Raw genomic sequence first — 6,000 nt, 5'->3', positions numbered from 1 at the left:
TACAAATGATTGTTTTCAACTGTGACACAATCCCATGGCAGTATCCATGAACTTTAGAAGTATAAATATGAATTATAGCTGCTTTACTTACTTAGTTGCATAAAATACATTTAGTTTTCAACTACATGTAAAACTGTCAGTTGACTATGCACTGTAAAGATTGCAATGAGTATTAAATAAAAATACAAACAAGGATGTATTTTCACAGCACTTGCCACACTGTAGGTATCAACTAATTAGCAATAGTTTTTCTCTTTCTTCATGGAAAGAGTCAATATTATTGTGTGCTGTGCTGTGCTTAGTTGCTCAGTCATGTCCAACTCTTTTTGAACCCATGGACTGTAGCCTGCCAGGCTCCTCTGTCCATGGGTATTCTCCAGGCAAGAATACTTGAGTGGGTTGCCATACCCTCCTCCAGGGGATCTTCCCAACCCAAGTATTGAACCTAGGTCTCCCAAATTACAGGAAGATTCTTTTACTGTCTGGACCATATTGTATAAGATAAGATTTTAAAAATCTAGAAGTTCAGCACTTTTACTTTAAGTTTTGAGGATAATGATGATTCTTTATTAAGCATAATCCATACTGTTCAACACATACAGACCATTATTCTGTTTACCTGCTCTGTTAACTAGACTGAAATGCATTAGGATTTTATGAATTAGAATGATCCATTGCTAGTCATAGGGTTTTGTCGAAGATATGTTTTCTAGAAAGTAACTAACCCATATAACCTCTCAGAATATCAGTCTTTTCCATGTTGCCGTAATAAAGCCAATATCTTCCTCTTCTTTTGTGCTATCTTTTTAAAAATATTTATTGACTGCTCTGAACACAGTGTAGTCTTTTTTTAGAGTGCACATGTGGACAATCTCTGAGTATAACTTTTAATTTTGATGATGTACAGATACTGTGGTCCCTGAGACATATGTTAGTGCAAAAACTTAAGTTTCCAGTATGAGAGATTTGTATATATCACTGCTGCCCTTCTAAACCAATAATTACAAGTCCACGGGCATCCTGTTTAATGATGAGTAGACATTAAATCAATACTCACAGTTCATTGTTATTTCCGGTTTAGCCCTTAGAGTGAACAGGCCACATTTCTTTGGATCATTTACTTCTCCTGATGTTTATGGCTTTTCTGAAGCAAACAATAATCGGATGCATGTTTCCAGGTGAAGAACCACAGTTCGTGGTTATGAAGAGGCAATAAGCATTCACATCATACAACCTCTGTTGCTCTCTCTCCCCTTGAACCTGTGCACTTTGAGGTGTATACTTAAAAAATGTGTGATTGTGTTTTCATGCAGATCTTTGGTCCATGTATTATTTCTGACAGGTTTATTTTCATTTCTGCGTGTACAGAATTTTTCCAAATTTGTAGCCACTTTAATTTAATGGATCATTTTTCTCTATTGTATCCTCCTATGAAAAACACACTCACACAGTGGTATCCTAAACGTGGGCATTTAATCACTAGTTATTATGCATACAGTTTTGTCTTCTGATCTTAGCTTTTATATCAGAATCTTCAGGGGTTTTGAAGGTCTGTTAAAGAGCTAAAGGTATTTGTGCAGAGAGTACCAGGCGTTATTGGAAGACTGGTTATATCAGACCTAGGAATTAAATAAAATCTTACTTTGTACATTAATTAATCCCTACTTACAACTAAACAAATGAAATTGTTTGCTTTAAATAGCACCAATATGGGTGGACTAAAGGTTACATTTGAAATAAATAATACAAAAGCAACATAATAAAGGAAAAAAATAACGTGTATTGATTTAATTCCATGGCTGCAATCACCATCTGCAGTGATTTTGGAGCCCCCAAAAATAAAGTTTGACACTGTTTCCACTGTTTCTCCATGTATTTCCCATGGAGTGATGGGACCGGATGCCATGATCTTCGTTTTCTGAATGTTGAACTTTAACCCAACGTTTTCACTCTCCTCTTTTACTTTCATCAAGAGGTTCTTTAGTTCCTCTTCGCTTTCTGCCATAAGGGTGGTGCCATCTGCATATCTGAGGTTATTGATATTTCTCCTGGCAATCTTGATTCCAGCTTGTATTTCTTCCAGTCCAGCGTTTCTCATGATGTACTCTGCACAGAAGTTAAATAAGCAGGGTGACAATATACAGCCTTGACGTACTCCTTTTCCTATTTGGAACCAGTCTGTTGTTCCATGTTCAGTTCTAACTGTTGCTTCCTGGCCTGCATACAGATTTCTCAAGAGGCAGGTCAGGTGGTCTGGTATTCCCATCTCTTTCAGTATTTTCCACAGTTTATTGTGATCCACACAGTCAAAGGCTTTGGCAGAAACATAATTAAAATAAAAAAAAATACTAATTCAGGCAGATATAAAATAAATCTGTGTTAAGGATTTTATTTAACTCATTAATTCAGTAAGACAGCTGGCAAAATGTAAGAAATAATTCTATATAAAATCTAAATAACAGACATACTTATCAATCAGGAATACTGAAAGGAATTTGCAGATGACACAGAACTGGGTTTCCCTTGGATTAGGGGTATCAGCTGCCACCAGAATGGGATTTCCCTTGGATTAGGGGTTATCAGCTGCCACTAGAATGAACTGTGGAAAATTCTACAAGAGATGGGAATACCAGACCACCTTACCTACCTCCTGAGAAACCTGTATCCAGGTCAAGAAGCAACTGTTAGAATTGGACATGGAACAGTGGGCTAGTTCAGAATTGGGAAAGGAGTATGTCAAGACTATATATTGTCAAGACTCCTATTTAACTTATATTCAGAGTCCATCACGTGAAATTCCAGGCTGGATGAAGCACAAACTGGAATCAAGATTGCTGGGAGAAATATATCAATAATCTCAGATATGCAGATGATACCACCTTTATGGCAGAAAGCAAAGAGGAACTAAAAAGCCTTTTGATGAAGATGAAAGAGGAGAGTGAAAAAGCTGACTTAAATTTATTTAAAAAACTAAGATCATCACATCTGGTCCCATCCCCCATGGCACATAGATAGGAAGACAATGGAAACAGTGGTAGACTTTATTTTCTTGGGCTTGAAAATCACTGCAGATGATGACTGCAGACACAAAATTCAAAGAAAAACCTCTCCTTGGAAGAAAAACTGTGACAAACCTAGATAGTGTATTAAAAAGCAGAGACAACACTTTGCCGACAAAGGTCCATATAGTAAAAGCTAGATATAAGAATAAATAAAAGTGACATTCTTCATTTTTAGAGGGAAGGGAGGCCCTTTCTCCTTCTTCCTTTCTTAAGGGTTTCCTAGGAGTCACAGTGAATCTGAGCCCATATGTCAATCTTTGGAATACAGATAAATCTAAGGATTAAGGCTATCAACAGTTTTCACAGTATAGAGATGTTGCCAAGTTTTAGGCCAAATCACTTCAAGATATGTAAGAATATATCTTCAGAATTAGCTCAGGGATCTCTCAATAAATGTACAGATAGACCATCACAAGATACAATCCTTTATCTAATAGGAAGGGGAAAGATACTATTGTTCTTTCTTCTGTTTTGCTATATAAAGTGTGTGAGGATTTACTCTAACTTCATAATCACTTTCATGCTGCCTTCAGTATCAGTTCAATCGCTCAGTCGCGTCCGACTCTTTGCGACCTCATGAACTACAGCACACCAGGCCTCCCTGTCCATCACCAACTGCCAGAGTCTACCCAAACCCAAGTCCATTGAGTTGGTGATGCCATCCAATCACCTCATCCTCTGTTGTCCGCTTCTCCTCCTGCCCTCAATCTTTCCCAGCATCAGGGTATTTTCCAATGAGTCAGCTCTTCGCATCAGGTGGCCGAAGTATTGGAGTTTCAGCTTCCACATCAGCCCAGCATTAACAGATCTGTTAATGCGTATTCAATAATAGTCTATATTCTCTCTCTTTTTTGTATTGATACTGAGAAATCTTTTTATCTACATGATTGTTTTATTTCCCCATCATAGGTAAAAGTGACATGACTCACAGAATCACATATTTGTAAATTTTGAAAGTTAGATATAAAGTCAGTATAACAAATCATCAGAAATGCTCAAGGAGCAGACAGCTCTGATAACTATTAATACTATCACGCCCTCAGCTATAAGTTGCTCTCAGATGTCAACACAGAACTTCTAAAATTTGTTAAGGAAACATAGTTATGAAACCACAATTAGATATATGAACTTTATACCCAAAATAAAATGCACAACAGAATAATCAAAATAAATTGAATTTGCTTTGTGCCACTTCTCCTGTGTCCTTACCTGCTTGCTATGGGTTTCCCATAAATCTGTTATACTATTATTAATAGAGAAACAGGAGAAAAAAGCAGTGATAGAATCAAGCATGGAATTATTCAGTGAAAATCCATGCTAGAAAAAAATTTGCTGATTTGATGGGTTAACATTCTTGAGCAATTCTTTGGAAGGAAAATTTAGTTTTCAGTTTGTCACCAAGATATGGATATACAGTATTTCGATTATACTGGCTTCTTTAAGTCCCAGATGTAATTTCTCAGCAGTTGAAAATCTTTTCAGATATTTTAAAAAGGCTTTTGACACTTCCTAAGTTTAGATGGACTTCCCTGGTGGCTCAGATGGTAAAGCGTCTGTCTACAATGCAGGAGACCTAGGTTCAATCCCTGGGTTGAGAAGATCCCCTGGAGAAGGAAATGGCAATCCACTCCAGTACTCTTGCCTGGAAAATCCCATGGACAGAGGAGCCTGGTGGGCTACAGTCCGTGGGGTCGCAAAGAGGCGGACCCGACTGAGCATGTGCCACTGAAATAATCGATTTATGTTATTTTGCTAACCAATGACCAATAGGAACTATTTTTCTTTTTTGCTTAATTTTAGCTCAGCAAAGTAGGAGGCAAATCACCAGGCATTCCAAAATGGCATCTAGTTATCAGCATTTGCACTGAACACCTGTGAAGTCTTAAGTGTTTCTTATTCAGTGTATGCCTTTCAGACTCCCAAAATAACATTAAGTCTTTAGGTATAGTGTCCTTATAGATGACTAAAATTCAAGGCCTGTTCTCTATGAATAGAAATGCTTATTAAACTGGCTGCCATTACATTTTAAGAAATAATAAGCAGAAATGAAATGTGTATATTTAAAATAACTCAAAATTTAACACATCAAAAGCAAATGGGCTACATATAAAATATAATTTCTTCAAAATCAAATGAGCCAAATATAATCAGCTCTTCAACTTGAAAATTCAGAGTTGTGTATATATGATCTTTGGGCTGCGGCAACCTGGAAAAACATAAGCAGCCTTTCCAATATGTAGTTATACAATAACTTTATTTGTTAAAAAAAATCACTTGAGAATTAAACGAAGGTTAATACATTTAGTGGAAGTGATTTGTGATAAATATGTAGTACTTCAGAAATAAGAATATTTTAAAGTATTTGAGCCAAATACTATCAGCTATTTACAATGAGTACCTAAACATGAATTCCAAATATTAATGATAATTTTCTATCTTCTGGAAAAAATTAAATTATTATACATATGAATGTTGTTTAATCAATGGATTGTATTATACAGAATAGCTTTGAAAAAAAGAAATGTTGCTGTATAAGATCTTAATCATGTTGCATGTATTGATTAATATAGGCTTCTTAGGTATTACATGATTGTCTATGCTTTATGGCTAGCTAGCTATTGTCATAATATGAGAACGTGTGCTGTAGATTATCCCAAAGACTTATTCAATACTACATTCTTGCCATTTTTGGTGGAAAAATTTTTACCTGAAAGTGTAAGTAAATTAGGATTTGAGTTAAAAATACTTGAGCCATAATTGTATACATGCATAATATATTTTATGCAAAATAGAAAAACATAACTACTAAACTTTCCTCTTCTACCTTCTCACAAAGACTTCATCACCAGGTCCTTAAGCCAGACATTTTAAATCATTTCCTTTATTTTTAACTTTCTTCTTATGACTAATAATTCTAATAATATAATTCTCATATGAT

This window comes from Capricornis sumatraensis, chromosome 8 (assembly GCF_032405125.1).
Source record: "Capricornis sumatraensis isolate serow.1 chromosome 8, serow.2, whole genome shotgun sequence".
Lineage (NCBI taxonomy): Eukaryota > Metazoa > Chordata > Mammalia > Artiodactyla > Bovidae > Capricornis > Capricornis sumatraensis.
Note: the sequence above shows the minus strand (reverse complement) of the source record.